This window comes from Pleuronectes platessa, chromosome 9, assembly GCF_947347685.1.
Source record: "Pleuronectes platessa chromosome 9, fPlePla1.1, whole genome shotgun sequence".
NCBI lineage: Eukaryota > Metazoa > Chordata > Actinopteri > Pleuronectiformes > Pleuronectidae > Pleuronectes > Pleuronectes platessa.
In genome coordinates this window covers 23099906-23122165 of record NC_070634.1, presented here as the reverse complement: position 1 = coordinate 23122165, position 22260 = coordinate 23099906, and the positions used below count along the sequence as shown (strand labels likewise).

Here is a 22260-nt window from a genome sequence, read left to right as displayed (position 1 = left end):
CTCTCAAGCGCTGATCTAACCCTGCCTATTTGGACTGGGCCGCTCTCTTGGCCTGTGGTGTTTCTTTCTGAAACCATTAAAGCGACCTGCAGAGATCGAGCTGCAACGAGTAAAGACCTGAACCCTGAAGCCACCGCTGCTGCACACAGAGATGTTCACCTGTTTGATTCAGAGTTCAGTGAAGCTCGAGTTAGTGTAATGTGCTGTTGTCACAATCGACAAGATCGCTTACGGTGATGAGTCCCAGCAGCCTATTAACATTGAAGTGACACATGCCAAGTGTGATCCAATGAGAAGATCGTGTGTCATTCCAAATGCAGACAGACAGATGGAGATCTCTGGGATCATTACATCGATGCAGCTGAACTCTGGACTCTCCTCCACCTGACAGTGAAGCAGTGGGAAGCACAATTTGATGCTAACACTTCACCATTTGCCTCATTTGTATTTTATTCTTCCTGCTGCTCAAATTCAGGTCAGTGAGATCCGTCATTATCGACCTGCTGTTGTCCTTTGAATCCTCCTTTTCTTTATTCATAGAATGGACTATTCTGTATTTATGAGAGAATGGACTATTCTGTCTGTTCCTATATTTTCTACTAATCTATTTTATACAAAATTCCCGGTAGGAAAAAAATAAGTACTTTGCTTTTATTCTAACCCTTTTGAAAAATGGGGTGACTAACTTAATATGACTGATACATAAAATGGTTTATTAGAGAGATAAATTACTTATACAGTAATACAACTTTTTCTTTTCCTTATAGCCAACTTCTTAATGAAAATGAGGGGCAACATTTTTCCATGGCTCATATTAAAAATTGAAAAATTCATTATGAAAAAGGGACACAAACACGAAAAGCTGCTGGATTAAAGAATTTCCACAAACTAAAATCACGTTCAGAACAACAGATGTTCTGTTCCCAAGTCGCTCAGCTGCCTCCAGGTTCCTCTGAGCACATTGTGTGCCCAGTGCACGAGCTGTAAACAGCCTCGTTAGCCAGGAGGCGGCCTCAGCTCTCACAGCGAGGCAATTTGTTGAGTCTGAAAGGAAGCTACACGGGGTCGCGACCTTGTCTGAGCGATTCCCAGGAATCTCTACTTACATAAGTGAAAATGTGAGTTGGTGGGGAGGGGGGGGTGATGTGTTGTGGATCAGAGGTGTGTTGATGCTAAAGAGGTTAAACAGATTCTGTCGGTGTTCACGCTGTAGGAGTAACGTGCTGTCGGTGACGGATATGACAACAAAATGCTCTGATTACCAGGGAACAGCCTCAGAAATCACATGTGGGTCTTAATTATGCAGCAAAGAGGCTTAAAGGTTACAGAGACAAAGGTTCTTTTACTGTTTATAATGTATATACATCACATAGCCCACGATACTCCTACTCTGGACCATTGAGACCCACACACACAAAGCAGACCCATCTTTATCTGCCCCGGGGGGGTCTTTTGTTTGACTATAATGTTTTTCCTATGAGTTAAAAAGGGGAAAACCAAAAGATTGCACGAACATAAATCTTTATAATTCAAACAAAACGCTTTGAAATCGCTTAAAGAACTCGGGCCACATGTTGGGAATTTGCATAATTTCTGATAACAATGATTTCTTTGGGTAAATAAACGGGTCCTTTGTGGGAACAGGTCTGGTCTCAGCAACATGTGAACAAATAGAATGCAGACTCATGAATTTTACTCCTACTCAGTGTTTTTTTTTATCAGATCGGCGAGAGGAGTTGAGGAATAAATTATAAAAGAAGGGGAGAAACTACTAGAAGAAGGAAAACTGGAGTTGGCATCGGTGGTGAGTCGGCCGGGCCGCGCCTCCCGTCATGTGTGTGAAGTCAAGGGTTCAAGTTTGGCTCGCAGCCCCTTTCTGCACGTCACACTCGCGCTCTTATCTTTCCTGACACTCTCCGTGGCTCCTTATCTCTAAAAGCCAGCGTCAAACTAATCCGGAAGATGAAGTGCAACCAAAGGGGAAGGGGTTTGTTTATTGGGATTGTGGAGCAACAGCTGCCTACAGCCACAGAGACACGAGTCAGGGCTGCATCCTTTCATTCCTCAGACCTCCCCGTCTCGCCACCCGTACATCTTTTCTTCGCCTCTCTCCTCCTCTTCCATTATCTGCGTGGCCACAGTAGGAGGCCCGATAAATACAGACGAGCGCTGCAGGCGGCACGACGGCACGACGGAGGAAAGACTTGAGGAACGAGGCCTGCTGGGTTCACCAAGATTGCCGGGGCCATGGAGATGTTGAGCGGTAAAGTACGGGGTAATAATCAAAGTTGAGGCTCAGGCTGAGCGAAGGAGACTGACAGATATTGAGAGTGATGGTCAAAGAACTGGTTCAGAGAGAGAATCAGATGTTTGTGGAACCAGATTTGAAAATGGAGGAAGCTATTTCGATCAACCACCGATATTTAATCCTCCTTAAATGTATGAAAGATTGGGGTCTTAAAGCTCAGGAGGCAGATCTAGTAATTAAAATCTACGTCTGATCCCCGGCTCCTCCAGAGCGTGTTGAATTGTTCTTGAGTCGGGGAATGACATGTTCTTCACGAAGCTGCGTGAGTGGGCGTCAGACTATAAATACATAAACACCAGCTCCATGATACATCTCTCTAATGTGGCAGGGAGTCAGAGAGTGAAACCCGACTCTGAAGCCGACCGGCACTTTAGCTATGAATCAGATCTCGTCTGTAGATATCCACAGTGGGACTGTAATATAAAATTAAATCAATTAGAATAAAATAAATCCTCCTTCAACTGCTCCTCCAAGGACATTTTTCTAAGACAGATACGAGACAGGAGTCTTCGTCTTTTGCACGAACTTTTTATGAAATTAAATCCTGTACAATCTTCAGAGCAAAGTGTCGGGAAGGCAGTAAAACTAAAGACCAGATATGACCTGGTGCCCAAAAGTGATGGATGAGCTGGCCAAGGAGAACTTAACCAGGCTGGGGGGGCTGGGGGGGGTCACTGTGGCCTCATATCTCACAGTGGACAGAGGATTTATAGAGAGAAGCTCAGAGAGTCTGACCAGTGTTTCCAGCGATTTCCAGACATGAGCTCTAGAAAATGTCCGCACAATGGAGTCCAGACGTTGACCAAGAGTTTGATGCAGCTGGAGATTCTCCAGAGCTCGTCTCTTTTTTTAGATATTTACGATTTCTTATTTCGTCACATGACAGAAACTTCCTCCATGAGCTGTGTTGAATCCTCTGGATAATCTGCTGAATTCACTCTCGGAGATTATCTGGAGTTATTACGATAGGGGGCTGACAGGAGACACTCCAGAGAAGGTACCGCCCCTCTGAAAGCCCCTCACACCACCCATCACCTCCTAAAATCCCTTTTGGTTATGACTGGGCCTTTTATTCTTTTTCTTTTTTTTGGAATCAATCACGATGGGACACAAGCAATTAGCCGAGGTGGAGAAAAGCGAGTGAGAGTGATGAAAGTGAAGAGAGGAGATGTAATCATACACTAAAGCACAGGAAGGAGAGATGACAGTGAGGCACAGTGGAGATGAGGGGATGTTGATGATTTGACGAGCCCGTGGTGCTCACATTGGTCTCATTTCCACAACAGGGCTTTTCATTTCCTTCCCGTCCTCGCTGCCAGATGAGATCTCATTACCCGTCAGTGTTTTATACATTTTGTACATTTTCTCGCAGATTTGAAGGAGGCCTTTGAATTTCCACTCATTTCTGTGAGAAGCGTGCTGCCTCCCTGCTTTTCCATCTTTCGGATCACGTCCGTGCAATCACTTAAAAAACATTTTGAAAGTGCTTTTGATCTTTGCGCCGTAAGCATTTTTCCCGACCCACACTCGCTCAACCCTGCTGCAAAATGTTGTTGTGCTTTATTCTCCGATTGACAGCAGCGTAGTTTGTTTGTCTCTGGAGCTTTTCAAAAATATACACACCAACACACACGAAAAACAAGTGCATGTGGCCCACATTCACTGCAGCTTAAGAGAATGCAGTATGTTCACAAATTAGGAAGACACACAAACACACACTCACAAACACAGACTCACACACACACACATGCACACACACGCTGAGGATCTGGGACATGCTTAGCTGTGCAAGGGGGACATCCTCTCAACCCATCCCCCGCTTCTCACTGCGGCTGAATCCTAAAAATCTCATCCGCCGACAGATCTATCAAAAACAATAAGTCCTAACCGCTCCGGTGTAGCTAAACCCCAACTCGACTCACCTCATTCTGTCTCTCAGCCTCTAATAGGAGACATCCATCTCTGCAATAACCACTGTGCGCTGGAGAACAGTAAGAAAACTCAAAATTCCTGCCAGAGAAAAGACAAAAAAGGCTTTTATCTCTCCCTTGAGCACGTGCAGAAGGATGCAGAAGGGGAGAGATGATATTAATACATGTTTATATGGAAACCTTCCAGCACTCCCAGCTTCCCCGTGCCAAAGCAAACAGTCCTCAGAGGAGACAAGGGCATGAGACAATGGCTTCTATTTCCATGAAGAAGCTAGGTTAGCGTTGCCAAGCACGTTTGATATCCTGTGAGATATGGGTGGAGGGCTTCATGCACACTGACCAAACATGGGTCATAGAACGTTTGGTCTATGTTTATATATCTGTACACTTTGGAGGTACACACACACACACACATCATTGGGAACAGCCAAACCAAAACCTTAACCATGACCAGTTCAGGCCTAACGTTGAACTTAACCGACCAACAATTCCCATCTTAACTTTAACCACGACCTCAGAAATGACATTTTGCCTCATTGGGACCAGGGCCTTAGTCCCCATGAGGTCTACTGGTCCTGACAAGGTCAGTGTTGTTGCTGGAAAACATCCTAAAGAGATAAAATGTCATTATAATATCATGTGTTAGCGGTAGTTTTGTATAAATACATGCAGTTCTAAAAGCGTCAAAATATATTTTGGAATTGATCACTGTTTTCTTAAGCTTTTCATGTTAGCAGCACATGAGGCTTTATTATTTGTTTGTTTCTGACATACTTGGGTTGAGTTGATGTTGATTTCTCTCCTTGACGTGTTTATGTATCTTAGTATTTTTGATATTTTGTGTAGTTGCTCATGGGTTGTACTAATAATTTTAATTTCATTCCTATTCCAAGCAACGGAAGAGTTGTTTGATATTGTCAACACATAACTTTAAGAGTTAAACAGCCGGCCTTGTAAAGTTGTGTGTGTTTGCAGCTCGATATGAAAATCAGCGACAACACTGACCTCACTGACAGTCATCATTCACTGTGACCAGCTGTCGTTTAAAAGAAAACGTCTGTCCAGGACGAAAACAGCACACGGACAGTTAATGTCAAACCTTGTTGGTGTTTTCCTGCAGCTCATATTCTCATCCTCACATTCTTTATCACCAAGCAGCTTTAGAAAAACAAGGTTATCTGGCGGATTCTGGCTCGTGTCCATTTCTGACTCCACAGAAACATTCAGCTGATTTGTTATCTCTCTTTTTTGGGGCCAAAATCTGTTTGTGATGTTTAGTTTGTGAGCAGCGTTGATCTAAAACTCTTTTGTTTGGCTTTAAAGGGATTTATTTCTAAATCTTCTGCATACAGTCGTGGGCCAACTGATAAAACAGAGGAATTGTCTCGTGGGTTAAGTGAATTCAGGAGCTTGTGTGTGGCCACAGATTTCTTTGTGAGAATTTCACTTATGAAAATGGATTTCAGACCTTGTGTGAGTCAGTTAACAGATAGAACTCATCAGTGTATCAGGTGCAGTCAGTGTTAACAAAGCCAGGTCATGCTCCTCTTCCCTCCTCGTTCTCTTCTAACGAGCAGCTCCGGCACAAACTCTCTCCCACCCGGCTCCTAAATCGTCCTCAGCTCGTTAACCAGCTCCCACTTTCTCTAATCACAAGTCCGTTGCTGCTTCGCCATGAGCGAAATCGAAATGTCTGAAAATAAAACATCCCCGGTCTGTGTCACGTAGCATGAAATATGATAATGTATGTAAGAGACAGATTTTCACAGGGGGGAAATTGATTTTCCACTCGGTTGCGACTGCGGCTCGATCCATCACTTTCTGCATCTGAACCGAGATGAAGAAAGTGTTGGTCGGAGGCCTGTAGCTGCACCTGGTGTTTTCTGATGTGGGTTATTTTCTAATAAGCAGTTTTTCGAGGGGGTGGAGGAGACGAGAAACATTTATTTCCCTTGTAATTTATAGTAAAAACACAAGTTTACTCAGTTGCTTGTTGCGGCAGTACCATCTGTCATGTGGGAACATGGCTTTCGGACAAAAGGCGATGATGGATGGAGCGGATGTGTAACTTCTGAAAACAGCCTTAGGGGCAGGTGTTAGTGAGAGACTGGAAAGACAACCATTAAACGCTGGGCCAGTATTAATGGGCAGATTTACATATGACAAGAACAGGAACAGGACTCGAATCCGGATGAATAATGAGGTTATCAAAACGTGGAAAGACTGAAACCATAAAACAAGAATTTATGTTCTTGTCTCATCCCATGTCCGTCAGGGATCTTTTATTTCACTTTCTTTAACTTTGAGTTTTCATAGATATTTCCGGATCTAAATTTCCAAAGGGGACTGTTGCACCTTTGCTTGCTCTCTACTGAGCACCATCCTAGTTTATCATATTTCAATGTGGCTCAATACCAGCCTGAAGTTGTGTGTTTATCTAAATCTGCATTTGGTTATTTAAGACAGATTAAAAAAACAAATGTGCCTCCATTTTCGCAGCTTCTATTTTTGGTTCAACATCTTTCAAAATAGAAAGATTTGTCATTTCCTAATAAACATTGAATTTTAAGTGGAACGCTAAATCCTTTCCCCTGTTTTGTAATCTCTGTATTTGGCAGCAGGACAATGCAAAAGCTCAATTTATTTCCTTGATGCCTATTACATTTGACTACATGCCCATTAGGGGGACTGTTAGGCCCTGTCAGAAGTATGAGCTCTACTGAAGATGGTTTATTTATGTGTGTGTAAGCAGGATTACAACAAAAAGTACTGAACATATTTCCTAGAAAACTGGTAGAAGGAGGAGACATGGGAGAACTCATTAAATATGGAGGCGGATCCACACAAAGGAATGAATGCACGTTAGGTGACTTATCTGTGTGTGAGAGTGTGTGTGTGTGTGTGTGTGTGTGTGTGTGTGTGTGTGTGTGTGTGTGTGTGTGTGTGTGTGTGTGTGTGTGTGTCGGTAATTTGATGCAGCTTCATTGATTTACAGGGGCTGTTTGGCCTTGGCGGAGCTCATTCTAGTTTTATTAAGCGTCTGAGTTCGGCGACCTGTCGTGTCAGCCGTGCCCCCCCCCCCCACCCGTCTCCACCTGAGCAGAGGTGTAATTATCCAGAATAAAAGAAAGCAGCTGAGTGGGTCTGCAGGGTTTTTAAATAGGTCGCACTCTGTTACACAGGTGGAACTTGTAACAGCTGGTTCGGAGAAGAAATGCATGAGTGAAGACGGGGAAACAACAGGGACGCCTTCGCCTTGTTCAGATCTGTTTTTCTAACCTTGCCTTTCTGTCAAAATAAGGACTCATCTTCTTTGTCCTCTGACACGAGGCAGCCGTCTTTCCTCCTCTTCCACAGGAAAGCACTTAAACCACTCACTCAATCTTTTAATTATTGTTTTGCTTCTTTTTTTGTTTCTGACTCGTTGGATCGCACAGAATCACAAGCTCATGGTGGCTGATGTGCCGCGGCCTGATTTAATAGTGGCGGGCTGGCTTAGCTTCCAGCCAATTTATCTCCTGGTCACAGCAACAAGAGCAGAAGGGAAAATATTGATCAGCGCCACCACTTAACACCAGCGTATGAGACAGCTGGTGTAGAAGGGTCGGTCGAACTGGTGCAGAAGCATCGAGAAGTTTGGAGGAAGTGAAATCTCCTTGAAAACAAGAAGAAAGGAGTTCTCAACAGGCCGGAAAAGACTTGACTTCACAGATCATAAGTAGAATAGCACTGAGTAGAGCGCATACTTCCGCCGAGGCCCAACATCCCTTTAAATTGAATCAAGCTGCAGCAGATTACACTCACTCACAGAAATCAGTCCTGATTTATTCCATGTCAAGAAACTGACAGATCTGGATCCTTCATATTCATTCAGATCTACTTCCAAAACGATAATGACAGGATTTCAGCTACTTATCTTGTTTGATTTGTTACCGTAAACAAAAACTGGAAAAACAACACTACTACCCCCAAATACCAATATTTTAAAAACACAAAATATCTACTGACCCCCAGATATTTAATCTTTCCCCCCAAATCGCATCCTTGCATCAAGTTTCATGGTAATCTGTCTTGTTTCTGCACAATCCTGCTCACTGAGAAACAAACACAGAGGTATACACAACCTCCTTGTTGGCAGAGGTAATTAACTGCACTAATCTAAGCTTCTAATTGAAGGTTTCATAAAGGTCGAGTGACAGCTCTATAAAATCCATCCGTGACCCCAGAGCAGATCATGTGCGAATCCCATGCAAATGGAGACAAGGATCCACACCATTAATTCCAAGGGCAGCTTTTATTCTGCTGTTAACCAAAAAGAAACACTGAGAGAGAGAGAGAGAGAGAGAGAGAGAGAGAGAGAGAGAGAGAGAGAGAGAGAGAGAGAGAGAGAGTGATAGCCAGCCAGACAGAGTGAGGACGGAGGAACGAGGGAGTAATTCCCTGAGCAGGGGTGAGATATCAAATGAAATCCATCTCCCACTCCTTTCCTTGCCGCCTCCTACTCTCTCCTTCAAGAAGAAGGAAGACAGAGGGGAAGAAAGGGTTGCCAAGGTCACCTTCCTTCTCGTATTCTCTCTCACACACACACACACACACACACACACACACACACACACAAAGCTAGTACAAACACATAAATGTAAATCCTCATGGGAAGCAGAATATGCATAATTTGCACTGATGACGGAAGCCCTGCTTAATTATTCACAGCAGAGTTCACATGACTGCTACACACACACAGACACACACACACACACACACACACACACACACACATATGCACTCTTAAGATTCCCATAAGGATTCTCTGTTCTTTAGATGGAGCAACATAAAGCATTTACAGCATCAGTCATGTCTGTCAAAATTAAAAGTGACTTTATTCTGGGAGACCTGGTTCAAATCATGGTCTGTTTGTTTGTCTGCAGAAAAACAAGAAAACTACCAAACAGATTCCCACGGAACTGAGTGGGAAGATGGGACGTGGGCCAAGAAAGAGCACAGAAATCTTTTTATCACTTTATTTAAGTGCGATGTTTCTCTTTTTGACATATTCACCCATTTCCCAGATAATAACTCATCAATCTGTCCAATACAAAAAAAGGGGCATATTATGGAAGCTGATGTCTATGAGCATGAGCTTTCTGGTGCGGATCCAAATAAACATCCTGATCTAGCAGATTTAAATGTGCCATTCTAGTTAAATATGATTTTTTATATCAATATTGACTCATAACTCTTCACATGGGAGGCAGTGAAATAAAACACACCTGGACAGATAGACATAAGATAAAGGGATAGACAGAGCAAACAAAAGTTGAAAGAGAGAAAGGTCTGAAATCTCTTTATCTTTCTTACTGGTAAGGATGAATATAACTTAGCACTGTTGGAAACCATAAGCACGTGCACACACCACACACAGGAATCACCTGGAGGACGCACACCACAGCAGACAGTACACCCACAGTGCACAGGAAGTTCAAGTACAGAGCACAGGGGCAAAAGGTTAAAGGTCGGGCGGAGCCAGACTGTCAGAGTTGGCGCTTGCTCACCCACACGGATAAATCAAAACAATCCTAGAGCAGTTGTTGCCGACTTGTTGGAGCTCGACGCCTTTAATAAATCTCACAGTGCTCCTCATCCCTTAATTCTGTCTCCGACTGAGGGGGAGACAACAGCCTCCGGCCCCTCCTCCCCCGCTTCGGCTGCACAGATATCCATATCAGCCGGTCTGAACCGCGTCCAGAGGGAAAGTCTCTTTTTGTTTACAAACCTTCGCAAATTACCAGCTTCTCTAAATAGGTCTGAACTGCTCTCTGCTGAGATGGAACGGGTGTATTTATGTTCACTGCGGGAGGGACGGGGACGATTCAGTGACAATTTCAAGAGACACAGACACACGCATATTGTTTGACTTGGCAAGACGGATATGGACGCACATAGAGACGCACAAGCTATGAGCTGCTTTTGTGAGATTATTGGGAACTACTGTCTGCAACCAAATTACTGTTTTTACAGCTTTAAGTGCAGCTAAAAATAATAGCTGTGAATAAAACAATAAACAAGTCTGGAGAATTAATTTTTATTGCTGAGGAGATCTTTTGAAAGAGCACGCAGAGCCGACTTCAGACTCCACATAAAACTCTTAAGTGGAGAATATGAGTATTTTCCATTCTGTTAATTAGGCCTGAATCCAAATCAATGGACTAGATGGTAAACTTGTTGGATTTCCCCATGGCTCTGTTTCTTTTCACTCAGTAACAGATGCATAATGAAGGAAGTTCTAAAGAATAATAAGAAGACATAGTCTTTGTTGCTAGTCCAGGTCAGACCTAGAACTTATTGCTAAAACCGTTGGTGTCAGTTGTTGTTGAGTCAGACTGAGCTTGGGATCTCGGTAGAACCATAAACGAATCACTACACAATTAGTTTGGAACCACCTCCTCTAAAGAACCGTGATTTGATCCGGTAACATTGCTGTAGGAAACATTGAAGTATTCTTTTTGATGTCTATAATGCATGTTTTAAAAGCCAGGGTTGGGTTTTTCACTGACTCTCATAAATTGAATTTGGCCAAACAGGCTGGGATATAATAGACTGAGACATCTGAACAGACCAAATGTGTCTCCTGCCGTCCCTGGAGAAAAACACTCAGCGATTTAATCAGGAGAGGAGATGGAAAGTTATCCTTCTCTTCTCTGGTGCAGCCTCGAGGGCGGCTCGGGCAGCAATTTCCAGTCCGAGCCCGACCTGAGCCAGGAAAGAAAATCAAGTAGATGGTCCAGCCAACGTGACCGCACCCAAATTGAAGCAGAATATCAAATCAATTTGTTTTGGTCCAAGCTTGAGTCGGGTATCCAGGCTCCCAGTGCAGCCAGAGCCTCCAGTGCATCTATTGGCATTTACGTGAACTCTGGCTGACTCGAGGCAGAAGCAATTCAGATGCTTATAAAAGATGTAAATGAAAGACGAGGTAAATGGGATATGAGACACTTCAAACTTTGATGTCCTGGGAGAGCTAATAATAAATATATGGTTTTTGAAGCATAAGATATTCAACTGATCCCTGATACCCTCAACAATACCGACAGAGAGAGGCTAGCAGACAGTGACCTGCCTTAGCTGTGATAACCCAAATCTGAAACATGCTTTAACATGTGGAAAGGGACGTTTTTACACTTTGAAATTATAGAGTCCTGGCAGCCAAGGAGGAGAGTGATGAAGTCGCACTGCTTTCCAAAACGCAGGCAGCAGCAGAAGGCACTCGAATTGGAAAAGAATAGGCCGTGCTCTGGGAAAACTTGGCTGCGGTGAGGCAACCCTCTGTGCTGGCTCCGAGGGCAGTTTTTGCTCGTGCATGTGTTTCTCGATTTATATTACATTTGCTCTGCAGTATTCTGTACTAATAAAAATAAATTTAATTTTCTCTAATGGACTAAGCCACTCTGGAAGTGATTTAATTTGACTTTAAGGTATCCAAGGGAGCAAGAGAAAATGGGCGAATGGTTGAAGAGGGAAACTTAACGTGAGCTTTTATTCAACATTGTGAAATATTCAGTCTCTGTCCAGTACAACCAATTTAGAGCGATTTACTTTTTGGCTAAGGGACAACCCTTCTGTTATTGTTGGGATTCAAGTCCTTATGTATTTAAAGATGCACAACGTGATTCTACTTCCTCTCACTATCCAGAAATAAAGGCAAAATATCCCGGATTCCAAATCTACCATCTATCACATTTGTAGCCAGAGTCTGTGCAGTGGAGATCGAGGTATGAAGCCGGAATATGAAGGTCCCACCGATACATGCGCCCGACCAATCGTGAGTAATCATGATGTTTCACCCTCTTTTTCTAGCATGAAATAAGCAATAAAAACCAAACTTATTGGAGAAAATACATTTGAACAACATCAGTGTTTTAAGAACTACCTACAATGACATGAAACCATCATTAATGTGTACTTTGTCTTTTTTAGTTTGGTCCATGTCCAAACCACAACATGGAGGAGGAGGGATCTATGATGTGCAGAGCAATCAACACACTTTGGCTTTTGCTTTTGGGGAGCAGTCACATTCTCCATCTTTATAAACAGCCTCGGGTGGGACGGAGGAGAAAATGCTTTCACACTGGCATTTCATGACAATGTGGTTTATGCAAGACAAACCACAAACGACAATATAGGGAAAACAGGGCATTCTGGGAGATGGGCACTGCAGAGGGATTCCCCTGCTCTTCAAAGCACCACAACTGCATGTACGCACACACCCACATACACACACACACACACACACACACACACACACACACACACACACACACACACACACACACACACACACAGACACACACACTCACACTCCCTTTATCTCTCGCTTCAGTAGATGGAATAAAGCCAGGTTTGCTTCCTGCCTCTCTTATTTTAGCCTCCCTGCCGAGAGCACGCTTGGCCTCGATTCCTCTAACCTGTCTCTGCTTTGTGCCGGAGCTCTTTTCTCTCCGGCTGCTCATCCTCTTTCTCACCGCTGTGGACACAAACCCATGACAACTTGGTGTTGCCTTCTCTCATTCCCCTTGTTGGTCTGGGCTGCTTATCGGGGAAATGCATTGGGTCGGCTTTCAACCTGCCAGTGTTGGATAGGCCCGCTTTGAAATGATAGCTTCTGCATGCGAGTAGAAATGAGGACACATCCTGCAGCTGCTGGGGGCTGGACACAGCACCGGGGGGGGTTTCTTGACCCTTGTACATCAAGATGAAGTGAAGGGTACAAGGAGGTCAAAGGAGGTTGAATGTCAAATCAAGAGGGACAACAATAAAAACATTTAAACAAATATTGGACGAAAAATATCTTTCGGTTATATCCCAAAATACCAGCTCAATTCATCAACCAACATTTAATCAAGCTGCACAGCAAGAAATCAACAGATAAATCATTTGGCCTCTAAAATGTCAAAGTGCCCACAGCCCATTTGTGTGCAACGCAGAAGAAAAGGTATTTAATTGACATGGAATGAAGAGAAAGAAGAATCCCTTAAAAGGTTTAGGAGGATGTGATGAGCATTTACTTAATGAAGAACTTGATTGATGATCAACTGACACAATTAAAGTAGTTAGTAAAGGTGCTGACTTGCTTTCTGTCCAATGTTCCCTGTGTTGTTGTTGAGAGCAGCAGAATGACATAAAGAAGCCTGAGTGTTTTATGAGAAGATTGATGCCACTTTCACATTTTGTATGTTAAGTGCCGAGCCAGAGCCAGACAGCAATTAGCTCGGCTGTGAATAAGTGCTGAAATTAGTTGACAAGTATGACAAGCAACCATCCATCCATCTAAACAGATTATCATTGGAGGTTTGCTTGCCGGGCATGCGGCTGAAATTGGGTGCGAGGCTGGATGCACCCGCGAAAGGTCACCAATCTATCATAAGCTGTTTTCAAACATGAACTCTGGAAATTGGAGTCAGGACATTTTCTGGATTTTGCATTTCACATATGAGGAACAGAGCAGGAGATTGTCCTGTTCAGACGCAATCACAGAATATACAGCAAAGTCCCAGAGAATTGCAAAGGGATAGAAAGTCTGATTGATACAGGAAGCTCTGTACAAAAACATGTGACAGCCCCAGTGCACGGTAATGTGGCACATCCATCAATCCATCATTTAGAACCTCTCATGCTGTTTAAGGTCACGGGGGGGGGGGGGGGGGGGGCTGAACCAAATTGACGGGTCGCCAGTCTATCACGGGGCTGACAGTATTCTCCCAAAATCAATCAAAATCCAGTCAGCAGTTTCCAGTGTGCTGGATGTAGCACAGGATATAACGGATTAGCATTCCATTAAAGAACCTGCGCCGTGCGTCTATCTGACAATCACCTTGACGAAAAAATAATGTCCTTCACATCAAACTGTCCCCGTCCTCTCTCTCTCTCTCTCTCCACCACGGTGAAAACCATCTGCTACTTCAGAGTGCGCTGCTGTAAGCGCGCTGCGAGTGATGCGAGGCGACAAACAACAAAAGTCCAAAAGTTTAATCTCCATCTAAAGAGACATTTAGACCACGGTTAAGAGGTTGAGGGAGCAGATGGCCGGGGGACATGCGGTGCAGAAGGCTTAAGATGTGGATTGGGGACAGAAAGACTAAACAAGCAAATGTGTGAAGACAACCAACGAGAAGACAAATGGACAGCTGCAACCCTCAAAGTGTTGTTTCTTCCTCTTTGATGATCAGAATCGAGGTCAGTCACGTCCCTCGTCTCATCGCGTATACCAGCATCCACTGCCTTTTAAACCACCTCCCTATTATGTCCCTATTACAGATCGATTTCCTCTCCTGTCCACAGCTTTGTCAGCCGGAGAAGACGCTGCTACTTGAGGAGCCGCGATATCATGCAGTCGTTTAGCAGGAGGAGATTTAGAAAAGTGAAAAGTAAACGGTGGGAGATATTTTGAGGAATAACTCCACGTAATAATCACAGTGTGTGTTTGTGTAATTATTGTAAGACACTGACATAAATGGCCTTGGGGGTTTCATTGTTGCTGCCAGCAGTCTCTCCTAATTGCCCGCCTGTATCTGCTCTCTGTTATTCTCTCACTTTGCACTTCTGCTGCCTCTCTCTATCATACAAGCCGCAGTATAAATGAGTAAAAGACCCAGTTCTCATGTTATATCAGCTGCTAGCCCCCCCCCCCCAGCTGACGCACAGGGTCACCACAAAAACCCACCGTAATCACTTTTTAATCTCCCTCGGAACACGACAAATACATTACTGCATTCGGAATGCACCCAGGGCCGTGGATGTGTTTTAGAAACCCTAAAATAAATAGCCCTCCTCCTCTGTGGGGCTGCGGGCTCGTTCCCAGACTCCGGGCTATCACACACAGACTCCACAGAGCTCACAGCGTTTCTTTCCCATCGTGATAATACTCTCGTAAGCACTGATAGCTGCCCCCCCCGACGCACCATTGTTCCCATGAATCACACATCTGGGAACCCGGGCTGGGAGACGTGCGTGGACACAACTCTGAGTATCTGTGGATGCTGACAAATACCACTGTGCTGTGGTACTGCTCATGTCGGGCTCAGTCATTAGAATATAATAGGGCTGCTTGTCTGAGGCAGAGGATATATTGGTCACTGTCATCTCGGGCGGCAACTCTAGATTTGCCAACTTACCTTAATTGATTGATCTGTTAACTAAAGGAAAATGAATCACGTGAACCTGCTGCTGAAGACGCTGCACTCGATACCTGTGTCTTTCAGATTCACAGATTTCTCCTACCGACATCAGATATTCGATTTGATGTTAGGTTCCAGTTACTGCTTTCTTTTTGAATTCCCCCTAATTCGTCCAGTGAGGCAGATTTCCATTTTTTATGCTTCCCCTCTGGATATAAGAATTTGAAGCCCTCTAGGTTGCTTTTTTTAAAGATCTCATCTCCTACTTGGAGTCATGTTAACTTCGATAGAAACATGTGAAGGAGTGAAGGAGATCAACTGTAATTTTCCACCACCTGAGTTCCAAGCTCAACACCGTCCATTAAAACCCTCCGAGGACATATTCGATGAGTGGCAGGTGACATGTTCATTTTTCATCCATGCCGTCTCTTGCCCTCTCAATAGAGACATGGCATGAAGACAGAGAATAAGACAGAGGACCACGCATGTGACTGGAGATGCTGTTTGTTGGTGTTTACGAGTGGGACAGTGATGAGGGGGGGGGGGGACGCTGCGAGAGGGCGCTGGCCACACATGTCACATCGGGAGGCATGATTATCCTCCAGGATTACACTTTAATCAATCTAAAGCACTAGTCCCTGTCTGCCACTGTGCTAATCCTATCAAAGAAAGGCTCTTTCTGCCTGTCAGCTTATCCCCGTCCCATTCACCACCATGTTAAACACCTCACAAAGCAGCATGTCAAGAGTCCAGCAGGCCCTCAGTGCGTGCAGGCGTCGGGCCTCCACAACACAACAGCACATTCAATTTTCAAGATGCTGCAGAGAGGCTTGTCCCGTTGACGAGGCAAATTGATTGTGGCTCTTCATTTTAATGTCACCAGTGAAAATGGCATTTCCAATTGTCCATTAGGTTGCTGGTGGCTGCAGTAGCGATAAGATACATCAAATTAATGCAATTACAGTTTTAAAACTATTTCTAGCATTTAAAATAGCTTTGGGAGCTCCTCTCCCCGACAGAAAACCCTGAAGCTCCTGAAAAGCATTGTCTGTCAGCTGACCGATACCCCCCCCCGCATCACTGCGATGCCCCATGTTTACATAATGCAAACTAAGCAGCTAGTTTGGCCCCCCCGCCCCCCCGCAAAGGGGAGCAGAGACCGAAATTTCCTACACACGCTGGAAGTGGCTGACCAATCACAACAGAGTATATCATTACTGAACATATCTGTCGGTTGTTAGCGAGTGTAACCTTTGTTTCTAGTGTGTGTTTTTGTTTGTGTGTGTGTGTGTGTGTGTGTGTGTGTGTGTGTGTGTGTGTGTGTGTGTATGTGGTTGTCTGTGCATTTGCCAACAAAAAACGTGAAAAATATGTATTTATGCTCTTACACTCATTCGGTAATATGCTTGCAATCACCTACACACACACACACACAAACATATACACTGTACAATGTAAAGACACACAAACAGACATGGGCTCATCTTTTCATTTTACAGATTCTGCCTATTTATACATCTCCAAACTGCATTAATCCCAAATTTCCGAATCAGGAAGTGGAACGTGTCAATCGCTTTACAAACGGCTTCAGTCCTAGAAACAGACAAAATAATCTATTCATTTCAAAAACGTACAAACTACATTAGGGGAGCCGTGCGCACACGTGTGTCTCTGATGAAAAGCCCACTCTGCTGTCTTTCATCTCTTCTTTCCCCTGCTTCACTCACACACACAGATGTGATGAATAGATGGATGGAGAGAGGGAGGGAGGGAAAGGGGAGGGAGGGTGAGAGGGAGATGTGAAAGGATGAGAGAAGCCACTGAGGGACAGAGGTGGGAACAAACACATAGCATACGAGCATTTGGGATAAAAATAACCTAAGAGCCAGGAGGAGGTGGAATTTGCCGACCTCTCTATCCACCCATTCGTGTGTATGTGTGTGTTTGTGTATGTTTAAGCTCTGCAGGAGGATGAGGGAGAGAGATTCGAATGCACACACATGCCGCACATACACTGACACAACACAGACACAGACCAACCCTAAACAAACTGGAAGATTAAAGACACACAGAGATGTACAGGTTGTCAAGCTGGCCTCCGTATTTTCACAGCAAGCAAACAGATGGCCTCCCGCGGGGATGTGCCAGATAAGTGTGCAACAACCGCAAGACACTCCGATAAAGACTCGCCACGAGCCGACCGAGCAGACGCACTAAACGTCGCCCATCTGCTTGATCCTGGTGACAAATTGGGTTTGTTACTCAGCCTGCCATCAAACCACAGTTGGCATAACCCTCCTAACTGAAATGGTTTAGGACAAATCTGGGCCGCTGGGCTGCGGCCAAATTGCTGCATTGCACAGAGAGATTTGAAGCCGGCTTAGTCAGCTGCAGACAATGCACAGCAGTGGCATCATGACACAGAAAAACAAAGCGTGAGAGGGTCACTATTGGTTTGTGTTCGCTGGCATGTGCTGGCTCTTTGCTATCTACTGGGAAACGGCAAGACCACACAGCAGAGACAAACTGTGAGGCGTTCAAGCTTGATGCCACAAGCTGCCGGGTTTAAATTCTTAACGATTCTTCTTTTCAGGTTTTCCGTTAATTAACTACAAGTACTGTACGTGCAGTGCAGCATGGTCTGTAGAGTTTGAATAGAGGCATTGTGTATTGTTTTGGCTCCACAGTCACTGAATTGAAAAAGGAAACAATTGCTAATTTCTAGTTCTAATGGTTTTCCCGGAGTGGCCCCTTGTGGACGAGAGTCTGCTAATTATCGGACAGTGAACTCCCATTCACACAACTATGAATGTATCACACTCAATTAACTTTGAAAGATGAAGTGTGCTGCAGAGCCAACACAATACAAAATGTTGTCATTGTTTAAGTACTTTTACTGTGAAAGAATAAATGTACAGCAAAATGCTAATGTTAGCATGCTCACAAAGACTTAGGGTTGGGTATCGCAATCAAGAACCAATCAGGGACCGGTTCCTACACAGCCGGTACCTTACAGAACCAATCACAACCTTTTCGCTGCCTCATCTCGGTGCCTGACACCAGTAAACGCAGCCAAGGCACAAAACTGTAAAGTAACAACTCTGCAATCTCTTTAATTGCCAACGACAACAACAATGAAACGTATACACTCACAAATGCTGTCAGTTTTTTTTTTTCTCCAGTGTAAATATGTTCCACTCCACCTGAGCTGCTGATTACTTTACTGCAGGCCCCTCTGAGGCTGCAGCTACAGCACAGTGCACAGTGCACTCTCCGCCGTGCCTCTATGGTTCAACTGGGAGTTGTTCAGTGTGGCTGCACCCTGTTACCGCCAGGGTCTGAAACATGCATTACACATGATGGGTAAGAGAATTCCCAGTGACAGCCGACCACACGGACGTATTAGAACAGGAAAGTCTTCTCCGTGCACACAGGCAGAGACTGAACTAATTTACTCTGAGGGTTGGGTTAGGATGAGAGTTTCAGTAAGACTCTAATGGGGTTAAGAAAATACGGCTGTGGTGCAGTGGAGTATATTCCACAGGGTCCGTACCCCAACCCGCATTTGAGATGCCAAATATAGATAAAAAGAGATGTGAATTCTGCTTCCTCCTTAGCCCCCCCCCCCTCTCACCCATCACCGCTTCCTCTAAACACAGCTCGTTTCCCCTCTTTCCCCTTCTTCCCCCTTCCTCCATCTCTCTGCATCTGACTTGCTCGATGCAAAGAGAGATGCTTCTGTGTTTCATGGACCCGCTGCTGACGGATAGAAATATCTGAGAGACGTGGAAGCTGAAAGATAGATAGCAAGGAAAGCATGGCCTCTGGAATGCCATACCTGCTCGTGCTCGATCATCGCTCTGATGTCTCTCTCCCAGGCCTCCGTATATAGAGGGTTTCTGTCTCCCTCCTCCCATCATCCCTCCCTCATTCAGTCCTATTCACTCCCTGATTTATATTTGTCCCCTGCTTTCTTATCCCCCCCCCCCCCCCCCCCACACACCAGTGTCGTCTTCATCATCGTGTCCATTCCTCAGATGCCGCCTAAAGTCAACACTCCGTAGGATCCTATCTGTCGAGTCAAAATGCTTTCCAGCAGGATTAAAAGCATGCAATGCTGACTCCAGATCTCTTATCTGATTGGCTGACATGGAGAGCTGTCTGTGGATTTTAGTTACCGGGGAGAACAGCCAGATAATGGCCCCGTGTCAGCGACTTCTGGAGCTGCAGGGGCCCAGAAGATGACTGGAGAAGACAGAACGGCCTCGTGCAAGTAGGAAAAAGTCTTTGTCACAGTTTCTGGTCACCTTTTTTTAAATTTGTTATTATTATTATTATTCATAGGTACATTGTAAGAATCGTCACGTAAACAGAATATTAATATTCTGCAAATGTCAATGGGAGGCATGGCAAGTAAACAGTGCACATGGATAGTGTACATATCAAAAGGGAAATGATGGCTTCACACACTCGGCCTGATTGACAGAAGAAGAGGACTCACTAATGACACAATCCTGCTGATTGCAGCCATTCATGGTGGGTGCGCTGGTTCAAGTGCTGCAATCGAACATGGCTGTGTCACATCGACACCTGTGCCGTCTCTTCCTCCCTCCTCTCATGCCTCTCACTCTCTTTCTGGAACCTCTAGTCCTACGTTAGTGTCATTAAATAATGCAAAGTGGACTTGGGAATGCTAAGGACTTCTTTTTATCAATGCACCTGGTATACAGAAATATCAAATGGCCCTGTATTTAATCAGTTTTTAGCGTATTTTTATCATTACAGAGTTTATATGTCAAGCAGAATTAATCCAAAATGGGTTTAGCTCACATTCACTCATCAGGCTAATGGAATTATCGGAAGGGTATTGATCACAACACATGGGCAGCAGCGTTTGAGGGACTTTGGGGGCCCCAGGCCAAAGGGACTTGATCCAACCAACTTGACCCCAAAACATTAATATTACTATTATCTTCTTGACCCCAAAAAGATGAAAGTTAAGTAATAGAGTTTAAGTGCAAACCCCCATCACCACCAAACCTCTAACACTAATTAAGCTTTTGGCAGAAAGCTTTTGGCACGAGTCCTTGTGAGGACGTTTCCAACCACGGTGCTGTTGCAGTAAATCATATAATTTAAAGAGGGTTCTCACAAAATGTTTGTGGACTAACGTAATCAGTTTTTCTCAGGGGCCACACCTCTCAGCTAGGTGTCACCATCCCTGCTCATAGGAACACAAACTACTAAGTGAAATACACATGTGTTCGAGGTTCAAGGTTCTCTTCATTGTCAAACTTGGAAAAAATTGAGTTGCAGCCAACATCCAGAAAGACAACATCCACAAAGACGACAACTCACAACTGAGCAAGGGAATGGAAGTTCATGCCAAGGACAAAAGAACTGCTGTGCTAACCAGTGTCAGCCTGGTCCCTGATGTGAAATGAGTGTTTTAGCAAGAAGTTATGAGAACCTGATGAGCACTCACACACACACACACACACATACACACACACACACACAAACACACACACACACACTCTCTCAGGTGGAGGAACAGACAGATTCATGAAATCCCAGAGAGACAGCAGCTCCACTGAGGCCAAACACGAGTAAGATTCAGACTGAGACGAAACTTGAAGCTCATGTGTGTGACTGTGTGTGTGTGTGTGTGTGTGTGTGTGTGTGTGTGTGTGTGTGTGTGTGTGTGTGTGTGTGTGTGTGTGTGTGTGTGTCAGACGACGCTACATTCATGCGCAGAGTAGTCTCAAGCAGACAGTTGTATGCGGCAGCGAAGCATTCATCTGTTGATCTACATTCCTGTGCTTCATGCAAACCATTAGAGCAAGCTATCTCACCACAGTCAGTTTGAAAGATGGGAAGAACATCAAACAACCTTTACACACACATGCACTCACACACACACACACACACACACACACACACACGGATGCCCTCTATTGAAGAAAAAATGTCCCCCGTCTTCGAGCTCTCAGTCATCTCATTACTTTTTTCTGTCTTTTCATCTTTGTTTCAGCTCTGCCTTTCTTCTTCTCTATTTTACATCTTCCCTTTTCAGATGTGTGAGCTGTAACGCAATGACTACCTTAGACACAATCACAGGTGTGTGTCTGTGTGTGTGTGTGTGTGTGTGTGTGTGTGTGTGTGTGTGTGTGTGTGTGTGGAGGATAGAGAGTGAATCTTCTCTTTGACTGGCATGGGAGACAAAACTTTTATTAGATCAAAATGACTCATCAGACATGCATGGGGGGGGGGGGGGGGGGGGGGGGGGGTTGCAGGACGAGGCGTGGGGGGGGGGGGGGGGGTTGAGAACAAGATGGTGATAAAAGCCATCACTCAGTTGTCACAGATGCACGGACACCAGGGGTGAAACAAGACTCAAAATACAACTTTAATACATATTGAATCCTGCAATTCATCGCTGACGCTTTCGGCAACAAACCAAAGGAAGGGGGGGGGGGGGGAGTCAAGAAAACAAAAACAAAACACAGCCCACGCACCTGCACACACGAGGGGAATGGATGCACGAAAAAGCTACAGCGGCGGCAGCTCACACAATCATAGATGACCTTTGAATAAACAGCGTCAGACACTAGATTTATTACGAGAGGATAAACGGTGATAACATTTCAGAAGCGAACAAGCTTATTAAAACTGGCTCAATCGCAATTTGGTTCAAAGGGTGAAGAACACAAAACATCGGGTTTTAACAAAAACACAGACACACACACACACATATATTGTCACGTCTGCATCAGGTATTCCACACAGCTGTTGTTTTTCTTTTTGACAATAGGGTGGTTTGAGGAAGTTGTACAGATGATTGTGTGTCTGT

At 44.5% G+C, this 22260-nt stretch overlaps 1 long non-coding RNA gene across 4 annotated transcripts; it reads left to right on the top strand.

Moving 5' to 3' along the window:
- The first annotated feature begins 1952 nt into the window (after positions 1–1952).
- Positions 1953–13352, top strand: LOC128447725 (uncharacterized). Of its 4 annotated transcripts, none has more exons than XR_008339666.1 (4): positions 1953–2263; positions 11429–11546; positions 11927–12055; positions 12211–13352. It is a non-coding gene; the product is annotated as an uncharacterized LOC128447725 (long non-coding RNA). The 4 variants fall into 4 exon arrangements; XR_008339665.1 differs by having other exon boundaries at positions 1953–2268; XR_008339664.1 differs by lacking the exon at positions 11429–11546.
- The last annotated feature ends 8908 nt before the right edge of the window (positions 13353–22260 follow it).